This window comes from Artemia sp. Qi Xiang Cuo, chromosome 10, assembly GCF_049724085.1.
Source record: "Artemia sp. Qi Xiang Cuo chromosome 10, ASM4972408v1, whole genome shotgun sequence".
NCBI classification, from domain to species: Eukaryota; Metazoa; Arthropoda; class Branchiopoda; order Anostraca; family Artemiidae; genus Artemia; species Artemia sp. Qi Xiang Cuo.
In genome coordinates this window covers 67,486,814-67,504,224 of record NC_142803.1, presented here as the reverse complement: position 1 = coordinate 67,504,224, position 17,411 = coordinate 67,486,814, and the positions used below count along the sequence as shown (strand labels likewise).

Genomic DNA, 17,411 nt, shown 5'->3' with positions numbered 1-17,411 from the left:
ATCGTTAATACATTAAATACATGAGTAACGATTTCAAATACATGTATCGATTACATAAGTATTTAGCTTACTATGTAAGTTAAGTAGAAACTTTCAGAGAATATTAGAGGACAGGCTGTTAAATTAAACTACAAGACACTAAGTGAAAAGGATGAATCAGCAAATACTTAAAAAACGGCTAATGGCAATAAGTGCAATTGTAATTTGCCCATGGTTTAAAACAAAATTTTGCTTCAAAATAAATCAAAAGGCTTTGTGTTTTTAGTTGTCAAAAAGACACTTCGGCAATATATCGAGAATAACCGGGAAATTAAGTTGAAACGTTTGTGGTTACTACTATTACTATTTTGGCTCTTACAATTTAAATAAATAAAAGTAGTGCAAGCGTATCCAGGTTGTCAAAGAGTATGGATAGAATCTTTTGGGAATGATATTAAGTTTTATTTTTCAGGTCAATTTCAGAAGCTATAAGATTAAATTAAAAAATCTTGTTTTTGTCAGGATTAAAAATTGTTGAAAAAGTTTCTCCAACCTAAAAATAGCAACACATAATATGAATTCTTGTAGAAAAACACTGGAAAGATATAAAATATTGTTTTTTCCACGAAAAAGACTATGCCAATAAAAAAAGAACAGAAATTAATTTAAAAAAATTTTGCACTAAAAACAAGTTTTTCAAAGAAAAGGAAAGAGCTCCATTAAGCAAACATAAATAAAGTAAAACTATCTTTCAAGGGTAAAACTACCACAAATCACCATCAATAAATAAATGAAACTCAATAGGAACAGAAATTACAATAAATAGCCGAGTCAAACTCAGCTCCATTAGTCAAGCTCCATTAAGCAAAATAATGAGCAAACGAGTTTTACTAAAAACAAAAAAATGTTTTAAATGTTTTCACTTTTCTTACTTTCATAAATAAAAAAAAAATCAGAAACTTGAAGGAATATGCTTAAACATCAGTATATGTAAATTAAACTGACAATCCACAGTCATTTGTTTTTTTTTTAGTAAGACACTAACAATACTATGGCTTCCTATAGAAAAAGACTGAGAAGATATAAAATATTATTTTTTCCGTGAAAGGGACTGCGGAAAAAAAACAACGGAAATTAATTTAAAAACCTTTTTCCACTAAACAAGTTTTTCAAAGAAGAGTAAATAGCTCCATTAAGCCAAGAATGAGAAAAAAACAAAGTAAAAAATTATCTTCCAAGCTTAAAACTACCACAAATCACTCAATAAATAAATGAAACTGAAGAGGAACAACAATTACAATAAACAGCAGAGTCAAACTCAAAGCGAGCATAAATTAACGTATTTGGGACTGATAACCCCCATGCCTTTTCAAGATCAGAACACAATTTACGCTTTACTGAAAACAAAATAAGTTTAAAGTGTTTTCACTTTTCTTACTTTCATAAATAAAACATTATCAAAACTTTAAGGAATAAATATCAGTATATATCAATTAAACTGACAATTCACGGTAATTTGTTTTTTTTATTGCTTTTTTTTTTTAATTTTTTTAAGATTACAACAACTTTCTTAAACTCCGTATGCAATTTTGATATTTTTAAAATTGCTATAATTAGCAAAGTTTTTATACACACATAACATATGAAAGGTTTCTCAACTGTATCTGTATCTTTAATGTGTATTCAAACTGTACACATACGTAACATTCAAACACTTCTCACATACATAACATTTAATTGGCTACTAACCGGTATGCACTTCTTGGGGCCTGTTCAAACTTCTCAGTTGAGAAAAGCATATTTTACATACATCCCATTTATGCGGCTTCTCACCTGTATGCACACGTTGGTGAAGGTTCAAATGTGATGAATGAGAGAAGGTTTTGTCACAAACATTACACTTAAACGGTTTCTCACCCGTATGAACTCTTTTATGGGTGTTCAAAGTTCCTGCGAGAAAAGGTTTTGTCACATACATCACACTTAAACAGCTTCTCACCCGTATGCACTCTTTGGTGCTGGTTCAAATGCTGCATTCGAAGAAAATATCTTGTGACATACCTCACATTTATATGTTTTTCCTAATTATGAGTTTTTTTTTATTTCTTTCAAATTTTTTACAATTTCTACTTTGCAGGCAACTTTTCAAGCCAGTTTTATGATTTTCTAAGCCTTTTCCTTCAGGTTCAGATACAAATACGTTTAAGAAACCACCCGTTGAGGGATTCTTTGAAACAACTAGTGACGTATTTCCTTGCAAGTGTATTCCAGACTCATGTGGAGAGAAGTGACATAAAATTTAAATTTCTCTATAGTTAAAAAAACCAAAAAAAAAAGAATAAAACAAAAAATAAAAACTCAGTAAGCCGAAAACAAAAAATGAATAAAACAAAATATTAAAATTCAATAAACTGACAACAAAAAATAAATGTAATACAAAAAAAAAACAGTATATGTTTCAATATATTTTAGTTTTATTTTCGATCCCTCTTCTCTTCCACATCGTGATAATTATATTAGCTTTTAAAATTAGTTATTCTAATGTACCAAAAAAAGAAAATGAAATCTTAAGCGATCAAAGGGGTAAATCAAACCCAAAGTGATGGATAGGAAATATTACAAAAAATAATAGGATATATTGTAACTAAAATAGGAAAAGCTATTAGAACAAACATCAAGAAAAATCTTAAGCCGAACTGGCCAGCCATGACTAAAAACAACAGAGAAAAAATCTCCATGAAAAAAAAAAAAACGAGACTGCAGCCAGTGGAAAGAAAAGACGAAAAATGTAAAATAGCGCGGATATTTCGCCTGTATTGTTTTGATACAGACGAAATATCCGCGTTGTTTTACATTTTTCGTCTTTTCATTCCACTGGCCGCAGTCTCGTTTGTTGTTATTTTCATTGAAATTTTTCTCTCTGCTTTGGATTAATAAAAATTGACGAAAGTCATATTTTCCTCAGGTCATACAAATGCCAGTTCAAAAAGGGATAAACAGTGAAAAGTAATGACAAGAAAATTCCAGATGCTTCGGTCGCACATTCAGTGTCGCCGTCATCAGCAAATATTCGGTATTTTTCTGTTATTTTTTTTCACTGTCTTTAATGGGATTTATCCCTATTTGAACTATCATTTGAACGACCTAAGAAAACGTGACTTTCATCGTTTTTAAAAATCCATTTGGACACGCTAAGTTGTTTTAGCTATATGGGCAGTTCAGATCACAAGAGCCAATTTTCTGCTTATTTGAAACTCAACTTGAAATCAATATAATGAGACAAATTTATTTTTAAATTTATAAGGAAATATATACACTATAAATATGAATTGTATAATCTATATAGAGATGTAGTTTTAAGGCTTATTATCAAGCTTTTTGAATAATTAAATAAAAAGTAAGTTTTTCAACTGGAAGTAAGGAGTAACATTAAAACTTAAAAAGAACAGAAACTAATATGTATATGGACGGGGTTGCCTCCGACTCAACACCTCGCTCTTTAAGCTAAAGTTTTTAGTACTTTGTAAAAAAGCTTCTTATTGTTCCAATTTAATGAACATAGTGTTTCAGAAGTCCTTCTTAAAGAATTGGTTCAAAATTAAAACTTTAGCGTAAAGAGCGAGGTGTTGTGGAGGAGGCAATCCCCTTCATTTTCATAATTATTTCTGTCCGTTTTATGCTTTAATGTTGCTTCTTACTTCCAGTTGAAACAACTTGTTTTTAAAAATTTGATTTCTAATCGTTTTTTAAATAATCCCAGGAAATCTGGGGCAGCTTGACGGAGAAACACCCTCCCCAAGGATATGTCCTCTAGCCAATTCAATCCCTGTGAAACTTTACCCAGGCAATTACCATTAGCCATTCAGCGCGTAAAATTGAGATGGAAAAGAGAAAGCAAGAAAAAAAATTGTATAAGAATTCTGGCAAATTCCCCCAGTGTATAATTTCCTCGACAAGTTAACCCCCTGGAAACTTTCCTCCTCATGGAGAGTTCCCCCGTGAAAAAAAAACAGCAGATAGTTTGTCTTCTCACCCTAAAATCTATGCATCCTTCCCAGTAACAAATACTATGCGTAAACAATGGGCAATTTTTTTTAACTTAAAGACCTTTCTCCGGGGGCTGTGGGGGGGTCAGGTTATATCCAAAGGCATAGTTATTGGGCCTCTCAACTACGATGAACAAAATGGCTATCTTCATATTTTTGTCAGACGATTTTGGAAAAAAAAGAGTCAGTGGGCCTAGTAGCCCTCCAATGTTTTTGGTCTCTTAAAAAGGGCACTAAAACTTTTAATTTCCATTTAAACTAGCTCTCTCACAATACTCTAGGACCACTGGGTCAATATGATCAACCCTGGAAAAAAATAAACAAAAAACAACAAATAAACACACATCCGTGATCTTTCTTCTGGCAAAAATACAAAATTCCAAATTTTTGCAGATAGTAGCTTGAAGCCTCAACAATAAGTTTATCTGGTACGCTAAATATGATGGTGTGATTTTCATTAAGATTCTATGACTTTTAGGGGACGTTTCCCCCTTTCTTCAAAAATCAGGAAAATTGACTCAGGATTGTAAGCATTTTTAAGCATTGGTTAGACTAAACTTAATGAAACTTATATTTTTGAAATCAGCGTAAAAATCCAATTCTTTTAATGTATCTATTGGTATCAAAATTCCATTTTTTAGAGGTTTGGTTACTATTGAGCCGGGTCACTTCTTACTTATAGTTCGTTACTACCAACTGTTTGATAATAAAACCTGCCAAATCATTTTCAAGTGAAAATTTAGAAAAGTTCATTAAAGAATACAAAAGCGGTTTCGCAAATACCTGCACATTGGAATAAGGTAAAACAAAAGTTCCATCTTAAGATTAAGTCCTTTTACCCTGTTTTTGTCCAATAAAATAATATCCAATACATTTCAATCAACAAAGCACAATGTTTCAGATGTACCTTCATTGTTATAACATTTTGATTCTTGGGTGTCGTATTCAAATTTACATGGTCCTGAAATGCTAGGTAAATTCAGCAAGGGAACATCTTCACGTTTTGGTGACAAAAGATGTTTTGGAAAATGAAAGGGCTTCTCAAGGTCACATGGTATTGCATCTTCAACTTCTAAAACAAAATTAAAATTAAACAGACATGGAAAAACTTAAAAGTAAAGCTTACTAAGCAAATCTGACAGCTTTTAATTTTCATTTACGTGTTACTTCCTTAATTACGTGTTCTCTCTTTACGCTAAAGTTTACAGATCATTTAAAAAAAGCTTCTTATTTTTCCAATTAAACGAACATAGTTTTTAAAAAGTCATTCTTAAAGGATTGGGACAAAATTAAAACTTTTTCGTAAAGAGCAAGGTGTTGAGGAGCAGGCTATCCCCTTCATTTACTTAATAATTTCTGTTCGTTTTATGTTTTGATGTTACTTCTTACTTTCAGCTGAAAAAATTTATTTTTTATCCAACTTAAATTGTTTTTTAAATAATCCCAGGAAATCTCGGCCACCTCCACGGAGAAATACCTTCCACACGGATATATTCTCTAGACACTTCAATCCCGATGGAAATTTACACAGGCAATTACACTTAACAACTCCACGCGTAAAATTGAGACGGAAGAGAGAAAACAAGAAATATTAAAAAAAAATTGTATAGGTATTCTGATAAATTCCGCCAGTGTATAACTTCCTTTGACAAGTTCACCCCCTCCAAACTTCCCTCCTCATGGAAAGTTCCCCCATGATAAAAACCCCAGTAAAAAAATTCGTCTTCTAACCCTAAAATATATGGTGTGCGTGTAACTCAACCACAAGCAACTGAACCCTGTAACTGGACCACCGTGTAACTGAACCACCGTGCAACCAAACCCCTGTATAAACGAACCCCCGTGGAACTGAACCATCGTGTAGCTGAGCCACCGGACAACTAAACCCCATTTAACTAAACCCTCGTGCAATTCAACCCCATTTAACTGAATTCCCGTGCAACTGAACCCTCGTGTAATTAAACCATAATGCAACTTAGCTGCTGAACTTAGTTTTTCAGTATTCTAAAAACATGAGGCAATATAATAGGGTAAAACACAAGTTACACGTTCATCCTTGTCGGAATTGCTTGTTTCTTAAATTCATGATATAAACGCCTGTCAAAATCATTCATAAGAAAGCTTTGTTTTGTTTTTGCAAAAAAAGAAGATCCTAGTCTCAAACCATTAAAGTTGATTTATTTATCTTTTTTCAGATGAATCAGACCTTTCTGGACATTAAGTAATAAAAATTCGTGCTGAAAATATTTCACCTATGTAAATCTAGATAACGAATTTTGATCAGATGTATTTGAAGAGATTGGAGCTTAAAAAGGATATGGGAGGGAGACTGGTTGCCCTCCATCTTTTTTTTCAACATTCCTTCAATATGCCCAGAAAGTTTAAACTTCATACCCTGAGGTTTATACACTCAGCTGTTCTTCAAACATTGAGGATGCGTCGTCTTATAAAACTTGAGTACCTCTTGATTTAGTTGAAGATGCTCCTAAACATTTTTCGAACAACGTGACGGCTAATACCATCAGCCATTGTAAATACTGCTGGCATTTCCTTTTCGTAAATAATTTCTGAGACCACACTAGCTAATCATGATAAAACGAAACAATAGTAAAAAAAGAGAAAACCGAAGATTATACAAGCCAGTGAAAAATATGAACTAAAATGCAAATATTTCGGTCAAGACCTCCGCTTGACCGTCCTCAGTGCAAGATAATAACATTAAAATTACTAATGAAAATTCAAGGATACTATAAAAAATTTCAAACCTTAAAAACAAAGCATAACTAAAATTTGAAGACCCTCTCCAGGTAACGGTGAAAGGGTTATCCTTTCATCGTTGTTGATCATATTTTCCACGAGGGGGGTATTTTCCAGAGGACGGTTTTTCCATGGGAGAGGGGAGGGGTAAACGCTAAGACCCGTTGACAGTGAGAGAGTGAAGGGAACCCCATTAAAAGAGATAAATATGGAGAAATAAATCTGGCTTTAAGAGTTTGTGAAGTCCGATATTCTTTGTTTTAGTGACAAAAAAAAGACCTTTTTTGTTAATCATCTTGACAGTCGTTTATATCATGACTTTAAAAACCAAACAATTCCACTAAGGTTGAATATGTAAAGATTCTAATTTATGTTTTACCCATTGTAAGCACGGGGGTTGAGATGCATGAGAGTTCAGTTATAAGAGGGTTCGGTTGCATGGTGGTTCGGATGTACGATGGTCTAGTTGCTTGGTGGTTCAGTTTCACGGGAGTTCAGTGGCACGGGAGTTCAGTTACACGTGGGTTTAGTTAAATGGGGTTGAGTTGCACGGGGATTAAGTTGCATGAGGGCTCAGTTAAATAGGATTCAGTTGCACGGGGGTTCGGTTGCACGGTGGTTAAGTTGCAAGGTGGTTCAGTTGCACGGTGGTTCAGTTGCAGTGGTTCAGTTGCACGGTGGTTCAGTTACAATGGAACCAAAATGTATGCATGCGTCCCAATAACAAATACTATGCGTAAACATTGGGCAATTTTTATAACCTAAGACCTTTCCCCTGGGGCTGTGAGGGGGGGGGGTCATGTTATCTCCAAAGGCATAGTTATTGAGCCTTTTAACTATGATGAAAAAATGGCTATCTCAAAATTTTTATCGGACTATTTTTGGGGGGAAAAGGGTCGGGGAAGGGGCCCAGTTGCCCCCCCGAGCTTTTTGGTCACTTACAGAAGGCCTGAGAAGTTTTAATTTCCGTTTGACCTAGCCCCCTTACGATATTCCAGGGTCAGTGGGTCGATACGATCACCTCTGAAAAAAACAACAACAACTAAACACGCATCTGTGATATTTCTTCTGTCAAAAAATACAAAATTCTACATTTTTGCAGATAGTAGCTTGTAGCTTGAACAAAAAGTTTCTCTGATCCGCTGAATCTTATGAAGTGATTTTCATTAAGATCCTATGACTTTTAAGGGGGTGTTTCCCACTTTTTTCAAAAATAATGAAAATTTTCTCATGATCATAACCTTTGATTGGTAAGACTTAACGAACTGTCTGATAATAAAACTTAACATACCACCTTCAAGTGAAAATTTAAAAATGTTAATAAAAGACGAAAAAAAAAAACGGTTTGGCAAACAATCGCACATAGGAATAATATAAAATGAAAGTTCCATCTTAAGAATAAGTCCCTTTGTCCTATTTTTTTCAAATAAAGTATTATCTAATAAATTTCAATTAGCAAAAATACAATGTTTCAGATGTACCTTCATTGTTATAACATTTTGATTCTTGTGTTTCGTGTTCAAATTTACATGGTCCTGAAATGCTAAATAAATTAAGCAGAGGAACATCTTCTCGTTTTGGTGACAAGAGATGGTTTCGAAAATGAAAGGGCTTCTCGCTGTCACCTGGTATAGCATCTTCAACTTCTAAAACAAAATTTAAATTAAACAGACATGAAAAATTTTAAATTAAAGCTTATTAAGCAAATCTGATAGCTTTTTCTTTTTAGTTACGTGTAAAAATGTAAATATACAGACATTATATGTATACATAAAATCAGTTGCATAGGCAGGCTTTTTCCACAAATTTTTTTTAAAAACTAACTCTTACGAAGCACAAGAAAACCAGAAACATTCAACGAAAGTCACTAACATAGACCGAATTAAAACCTGAAATTCATAGCAAATAAATTCATAACATAGAACGAGTAACTAGATTAAATTGAGCAGAAATCATATAACAAAAACTCCAGGGATAACACAACCTCCCTGCGCATATGTTCCCGGCGCATATAAGCTTTTTACGGAAGGGATGCTAGCATAAACTTCAGAGGGAGCTCATTCCATTGTAAATCAGAAATTTATAGTTCCCTGTTTGAGAATCAAAAGTAATCTGATGGCAACTAGCCCCCCCCCCCAACGAACCGTATTTTCCTCAAATGCGTCCGCTAAAATTTTTGAGATTTCCATTTTGTCCAAAATAGACCAATGACCATATAGTAAATACTCCGGGGTTTACACAGCCCCCTAGAACCTGGGGGTACACAATATTTATTGGAAGAATAAAATAGAATAAGACTTTATTTTTGAACTTTGCACAAGCGATAAATCGTCGAATATAAGTTCGTGTCACAAAAAAAAAGAACACAAAGTAAACAACAACGATGAAAAGCAAATCAATTGAATTAGAATCAGGGACACCAAAACATTGAGAAATATAAACAGATAAAATTATAAAGAAATAAATAAATAATAAAACCAAATAAAACAAAATATTAAAGTAGCTAAAAAGGGTCATATCGAACCAAATCAGGTCTTGTCATATATTAAAGGTAAAAATTTAAGGGGGGCTCCCACGGCGTCAATAAAGTTTATAAAGTATTCCGCAAAGTTACATACCGTAAAGTTCGTCGCGCTCACAAACTTTACGGAACTTTACAGGTATTTTACCTTCCAGACTTTATGGAAAATTTTTGAAGCAATTAATTTGAATTATTAACACGTTCATTCTTGAATATATCTGACATTATTTTTTGATAACTTTTTCAATTTAATAAGTTAGTCGTTGTTAGAAGTTGTTAGATGTTGTTTTTACATTAAAACTTACTAAAGAAGTCTTACAGACAAAAATCAGGATCCAATTCCTAACACATTGTTTCACTTATTTCATTAAACGCGTTTTCAACACGCATTTCGTCCTTTATGTTCCCTTCGTGACGACCGTCATATTAAAGGTTTATTTCTCATTAGTGAAATGGAGGTGGATTAAGTTCGTCCGGAATGATGCAGACCTTGTCTGCTGACCACGTGCCTCTGGATATGGGGTCATCCCCTAACTAAACACTCCGATCAGGGTGGCTACAACCTCATGTGGCGGGTGGAGCCCACCCCGGGAATCTCAGTATCTAGGTTAAACCTATCTCTAATCAGATTCCCCAGGCCTTGGGTCGGTTGGGCTAGCGACCCTCCACCTGAAAATCAAGTGCTACGCAAAGTGATTATATAGCCTCAGATCCGGACCCCCTTTTAAGATCTCGACCCTCTCGCGTCAACAGACATGCTGACGACGTCAGAAAGACTGACAGACTAAACCTTCTAGACCAAAGGGGGCTTCGAATAGCCACCTGGAATGTTTTGACCCTGAATCCACCTGCATCAAAGAACCTACTTCCTCAAGAACTTCGTAAGAATAAAGCGGCGATTGCAGGTCTCACAGAAACCCGTCTTACTGGACGTGGAGAAGAGCGAATAGGCGATAATCACTCGTTAGTCTGGTCTGGAGGGAGCATGAGAAGAAATGGTGTTGGCCTCGCGCTAAACGGCCCTGCAAGAAAAGCTTTACTCTTGCACGAAGCTGTATCGGACAGAACAATGAAGGCCCGCTTTGGGCACAAGCATGGCAAGATAACAATTTTCGTATGCTCTGCCCCGACCAACGATTCCAACGACGTAACCAAGGAAGAGTTCTACTCTGCTCTGTCCAGATGCCTGTCAACAGTGTCCCCCCACGATGTCACTGTTCTTCTCGGTGACTTCAATGCTAAAGTGCGAGATGATATGGGTGTTCTGCGTGGCACAATTGGACCTGTATCCCCCGACCCACTGAACGATAACGGCCTTCGCCTACTCGAACTGTGCCGATCCCATGAACTTGTGATCGCAAACACCTACTTTCAACGTAAGGCTATCCACCAGTACACGTGGTATAGTAACGACGGTCGCACAAAGAAGATGATTGACTACGTCATTATTTCTAAACGCTGGAGATCATCTGTGAAGAACTGCAGAACTTACAGATCAGCAGAGCTCGGATATGCAGATCACAGGCTTGTGTGTGCTGATGTCCAGCTTCGCCTCCATGCACAGCGATCGGAAAGAAAACCAGTAGCAGCGGATATTGGAAAGCTAAAGGAGCCAGATACTCGCCTGAAGTATAGTGTTGAGATATCGAATCGCTTTGAGCTCCTTGCAACACTCAACAGCAGCGAAGACGCATGGAAGTATTTTAAATCGCAGACCAGCGAAGCAGCACAGCTGGTGCTTGGCAAGCGAAGTTTCCCGAAGAAATCGTGGCTAACTGACGAAACACTGCAGGTCATAGAGCAAAGGCCGAGGGCAAGACTTCTTGGGGACATGGCCACCTATCGAAGGCTCAATGGAGTACGGAACAGACTTATTCACCGAGACCGAACTCAGTTTGCTGCAAGGAAAGCCGATGAAATCGAACTAGCAGCAAAAAAGAAAGACATGGGTAGCCTGTTTAAGCACCTCCGTGATCTCACAGAAAATAAAACACCAGCATTGGGACCCATCCTATCCAGGGATGGGACACTTCTCTCTGATGAGGGTTCTTGTCTCGAGCGGTGGAAGGATCACTTCTGCTCACTCCTGAACAAAACTAGCCCGTCTATGCCTCCTACTGATAGTCCCAGCCAACCTGGCAGTCCAAGACCCAAAGCAGATGCTCCTCCAGACGAGCCTTTCAGCCCCTCAGAAATTGGAAATGTAGTAAAAAGGCTCAAGAACAATAAAGCTGCCGGTATCTGTGGCCTGAGTTCGGAGCTGCTAAAATATGCAGGTCCTGTTATGCTCCTGTTTCTCCAGACCCTGTTCTCTACAATCTGGCGAACCGAGACAATTCCCAAAGATTGGCGGAAGGGTGTTATTATCCCTTTATGGAAGAGGAAAGGCTCTAGAAGCGACTGCTCGAACTTCCGTGGAATAACCCTACTGTCTGTCCCGAGAAAACTTTTCTCAATGGTCCTGCTAGATCGATGTCAAAATATCATGCGTAAAATCTGGCGACCGCAGCAAGCTGGTTTCATGTCGGACCGTTCAACCATCGAGCAGATTTTTACGATCCGACAAATCATAGAAAAAGCCACGGAGTTCTGACAAAAAGCTTTTTTTACCTTCGTCGACTTCCGTGCTGCGTTCGACTCAGTGGACCGAGAAGCCCTTTGGCGGATTCTACAATCGACAGGCCTCCCTGAGAAATACTGCAGACTCTTCAAAGCTCTACACCATGGGACGGAGAGCTGTGTTCAAGTGAACGGCCGGCGCAGCCCGTTCTTCCAAATCACGACAGGAGTGCGCCAAGGATGTGCAGTGGCCCCAGAGCTCTTCAATGTCATCATAGACTACGTTATGACAAGGACTACTTCACGTCTCAGCTTTGTACTCAAGTTTGGAGATCGTGTCATTACAGATGCTGATTTTGCCGATGACTTGGCCATTCTGGCGGACTCCATGGAGCAGTTCCTGGAAGCGCTCCGAATCCTACGAGAAGAGGCTGCAAAAGTAGGACTGCAGATAAACTGGACTAAAACGAAAATTATGGCCATAGATCCATCCTCCCCTGCTGCCAATCCTTCAGTTAACCTGGATAGAACCACTAGCATCGAAGTTGTCCAAAGGTTCACCTACCTGGGCACCATAATTTCTTCAGATGGCTCGCTTCTTTCTGAACTACAAGCGAGAATATCCAAAGCGTCTTCTGCCATGGGCAGACTGAACCGTGACCTCTGGCGAAAACCAAACATCAGTCGCAAAACGAAACTGCGGATTTTCAACGCCCTCGTCGGCTCTGTGATGCTCTATGGAGCTGAAACGTGGCAAGCTTCAGCCGCAACCCTCAAGGCAATTGATGTCTTTCAGTCGAAGAGCCTGAGGAGGATCGAAGGTCTACGATGGCTCGACTTCGTCAGCAATGAGAAGCTGCTGCGTCTCACCAAGCAGTCTCGGTTTTCGACCCAAGCAGCCGAGCGAACACTACGATGGTTCGGACACCTACTTCGAATGCCTCCACACATAGCTGCGAAAACGATCCATGACTTCGACTCTGTCAAGGCCGGTTGGTAGCGACCTCGCGGCCGACCGAAAAAACGATGGTCTGACAGCCTGTCCTAGTTTCTGACGATGGCAAATATCAGGTTGAGCGATGTGCAAACGCTTGCCATGGACCAAAGTGGATGGAGGAGGCAGACGTCACTCTCTACGCCGAGCAGCGCCCGACAGGAGACATAAGTCAAGTAAGTCAGTAAGTCAGTGAAAAAAGCAAGTCTTCTGCTTCAATTTTCCACATATTAACGTTTCACAGATTAAAGAAAACAGTTCAAGACTGGCTATCTGATTAGTTTCTTTTACCTGAATGGAAATTTTCCACAAGTCTTCTCCTATTGGCGAAACTCTCCGGAACTTATTGAAAAAGTTAAATTAGGCCCGTTTTTTAGCACGAAGATCTTACATCTAAGATCTTACATCTTTCTGTAAAGATTATCGTTTTTTAACTCATCTTTGTTCTAAGATCTTACAGCTCACTGATGTAAGCAAAAAGTGTAAAAAACGCTTAAATCTGCCTTCGTCAATTTTATCGACCTTAGTATTCTTGTCATAGTATTCTTGATTTTTTGGCTGTCAATTAATTCTAGAAGATTTTTAAGTAAAATTTTGGTTAAGTTCTAATTGAGAGGCTTATTGGTGTCTTGGGAAGTAGTTGAGCTAGGTGAATAAGACTTTCAGGGTCCAAGGTATGAAATGTATCCAGGAAGGTATTGCCAAGCTAACATCTCTTTTCAAGGACTGCATATATGATAGCCTAAGTCACTAGCCTACTTATTTAAATTTTAGCAAAATAAAAATTTATACTAATTTTGGGTTTTTAAATTTCCCATTTAGACTTTTGTTTTTTAAAATTTAAATATAATTCTAAAATACTTGCTTAGCCAAGATTATTCCTGAAAATACTTCACACCCCCCCCCCTATTGTACAAATTTATTGCTCAAATTATTTATCTTCCATAGATTTTGCCGTGAATCAATACTTTTTTTAATTGATTAAGCAGCAAAGAAGAAACATTAACAAAATTAAAAACTGAAAAATTGTATTGAAAATAGAGGCTATATATTTGCACATTAGGGGGAGAGAGTGTTGGTAAAGTAAAGTGAAGTGGTTGTATAAATGATGGAGGTAAGTAGCCTACTGTATGGCTTGTAATGATGTTTTCATGATTTTATGTTGTTTCTTTTTAACTTCTAAAGTTTAACTTCTTTCCGACAACCATAAAGTCAATAAAGTTATAAGAGGAAAACGGTTTATTAACTTTATGGACAGCTTTATTAACTTTATTGACACCATGGGAGCCCCGCTTTAGAGTCATAAAACGGCATATAATATAATAAGTCATAAATCAAATTAAAAATAACAAGCGTCAAAAGAGTATAAAAAAGAGTTTATTAAGAGGTATTGGCGGTGTTAAGGATTTGAGTGAGGGTTGGTATAAATCTGTCTAAAAATCTTTTTGTTTTAGTCTTTACAGATTCTAGAATGGGGATGGAATTTTTTGCCTCTCTTGAGAGAGGTTTCCGTTCAGGATTATGGGGAGGCGGAAAAAGGTTTTCAGTTCGAATGTTGGTTCTCGCATTACCATCAAAACGGAGGCATACAGCATGTTGTCTATTTTCCAGGATTTTGATTTTAAATTTTCTAAGAAGTAGGAGCAAGGCAACTTCCCTTCCCGTGCAATTATTTTTAAATGCCTTTTCTGGACGGATTGCAACCTTTTGGGTTTATTTTTATTTAGTAAGAAATTCTATAGAGGGCAAGCATATTCGAGAGTTGGGCGAATAAAGGATATGTAAAATTTCAAAAAAAAGCAGAAGCAGGGCATTGATATTTTGCCAATTGCTTAAGGAAAGCGAGGGAAATATTGGCTTGCTTGGTTATAGTTAAAACATGGGCTTCCCATTAAATATTGGAAGGTATAGTTACTTCTAAAAGTTTTATTTTTTGTGTCACAATTTCACTTGGACAAGTAGATGTAAATGAGGGGGTTGTGTTTAGAAAATTGATTGTTAGTATTGTAGATTTCAATGGGTTTAAATAAATTTTATCTTTGAGAGCTTCTGTTGCAACATCTTCAAAGGATTTCAAGTGGACTACTTTTTATATTTTTCCTGGCGACCTCTAGTAGAGCCATATCATTCACAAATTTCCATCGTAAGGAGATATATTCAGCCAAATTATTTACAATTACGATGAATAAGATGGGTCCAGTTGTACTACCTGGGGTATTCCGTTATAGACTGGTAGAGGCCTTAACTTGATAAATTTATGGTAGCCATTTAAATTTAGTAAAGATGGATTTTGGTTATGCACCTCAGTAATGAAATAACGTCAAGATCCAACAGTCCCCCAGTTATGTTTACTACCTTAAGTTTTTCAAAGTTGAAGCTTTCGGCATTACTTAGATAAATTTTTGGGAAATTGTAACGCGAAGCGTCACAATATTATTCACATGGCTTAGATTTATGATTTTGGAGGTGGGATGTTGTGGGTAGTGGAGTTTGAATTGTTATGTTCTGTAAGGGTGGGACAGTTCTGGGGGTGGGGAAAAGTGGTTTAGGAAGACGGTTTGTCTTTACTTCAAAATAATTTAAACCTGGGTAATTCTTGTGTGATAAAGGCTGGAAGGTATATCGGACAGTGTTGAGTTCCTGGGGATGAAGTGGGGGATGACTCGGGGGGATATCGAAAGAGAAGGGACCTTTTTTACATGATGAGTTTTATTTGTTGACACAGGCTATACATGGGAAGAGGTTCGATCTAAAGAGTGGACTTTCTTTACAAAGGATGACACATTGTTAGTGGTTGACAAGCGAAACTGTCAGTGCTGATGACGGTGTCACTGAATGTGTGACGGAAGTCACTTCTGTTTAAATTTGGTGCTTCAGATAGCGTCCCAATTCGCAAAACTGAGAAATCCCAGGAGACTTCTATATACGTCAATCTAGAGACAAATTTGAGACTCCTCCCCCCCCCCTGAACCCATAAAAGAAACTATAAATGACGAGATGGAAATTTCCACAAATTTTGCAAGAATTAAATCTGACAAAAAATTAGAGATGCAAATAAAAATCTAAAAGATATTCATGAATTCAAAATTAAGAAATCAAGGAAGTGCAACAAGCAAAATTCCAATGAGATAAGTTTTGATAAGAGTGGGTCCCCGGAGACCAAAAGACAAATTTGTGTATTTAAAGGATTATATTTTTCTGGTCAGACGACAAGAAATGCAGCCACTGGCACAATTTATAATAAAAGGGAACTATAGGCGAACATTAAACCGATGGAGAAGATGACTAGTGATGACAACTGTGTTCACAAATATTCCAGTAGTTTTGACACTTTCGATGAGGTTAGTAGCAATTCCGAAGTAAGGAATGTCCCTTGTAGATTTCCCAGAAGAAAAAATAAACACGCATCCGTGATCTTTCTTCTGGGAAAAAATACAAAATTCCACATTTTTGCAGATATAAGCTTGAAACCTCAATACTAGGGTTTCCTGATACGCTGAATCTGATGGTGTGATTTTTATTATGACTCTTATGAGGTGTTTCACCCTTTTTTCGAAATAAAGAAAATTTTTTCATGCTCGTAACCTATGAGGGGTAAGACTAAACGTAACGAAACTCATATATTTGAAATCAGAATATAAATCTATTCCTTTTGCTGTGTCTATTGCTATCAAAATTCCGTTTTTTAAAAATCCGGTTACTATTGAGCCGGGTCACTCCTTACTTACAGTTCGTTACCACGAACAGTTTGATAATAAAACCTACCAAACCACATTCAAGTGAAAATATAAAAATGTTCATGAAAGACTACAAAAGCGGTTTGATATATACCTGCATATTGGAATAAGATAAAACAAAAGTTTCATTTTAAGATTAAGCCCTTTCGTCCTAATTTTGTCCAATAAAATATTATCCAATACGTTTCAATCAACAAAAACACAATGTTTCAGATGTACCTTCCTTGTTAGAACATTTGGATTCCTGAGTGTCGTATTCAAATTTACATGATCCCGAAATGCTAGGTAAATTTAGCAAGGGAACATCCTCTCGTTTTGGTGACAAAAGATGGCTTGGAAAATGAAAGGGCTTCTTGCTGTCACCTGGTAAAGCATTTACAACTTCTAAAACAAAAATTAAATTAAAAAATTAAAAATTAAATTTTCTTTTTAGTTACGCGTAAAAATGTAAATATAAAGACATTAGATGTATACATAAAATGACAGGTATGGGCAGGTTTTTTCGCAATTCATTTTTAAAACCCACTTTTTATAAAGCAAAAGAAAACCAGAAACTTTCAACGCAATTCACAAACATAGAACTTTAATTTTTCGGTCTTATTTCAGAGTTCAGAGCAAACACATCTAAAATCTAAAGCGGATAACTTATGAACATTATTAAATCAGTGAATTTCATAACAACAATTGGCTTGGGATTATAGTGACGTATAATCCTGTCCTATGTGTATCAATTAATTCGTTGGTGATATACTTTTGGCGAGAAGTGGAATTTGAGATTGGATAATTACTGATTGGATAGTTCATTAACGCTGGTCGGA

The 17,411-nt window shown here is 36.6% G+C and overlaps 1 protein-coding gene and 1 long non-coding RNA gene across 2 annotated transcripts in view; one reads left to right on the top strand and one right to left on the bottom strand.

Annotated features, from left to right (window-relative positions):
• The window catches only part of LOC148948074 (uncharacterized), a 407,093-nt gene that overhangs the window by 59,065 nt on the left and 330,617 nt on the right, over positions 1–17,411 (top strand). The gene's annotated exons all lie outside the window — the stretch shown is intronic.
• The window catches only part of LOC148948077 (uncharacterized), a 44,722-nt gene continuing 35,545 nt past the window's right edge, over positions 8,235–17,411 (bottom strand). The window contains exon 3 of the long non-coding RNA XR_016142374.1: positions 8,235–8,428. This is a non-coding gene — a long non-coding RNA (uncharacterized LOC148948077). The remainder of the gene's footprint in view (positions 8,429–17,411) is intronic.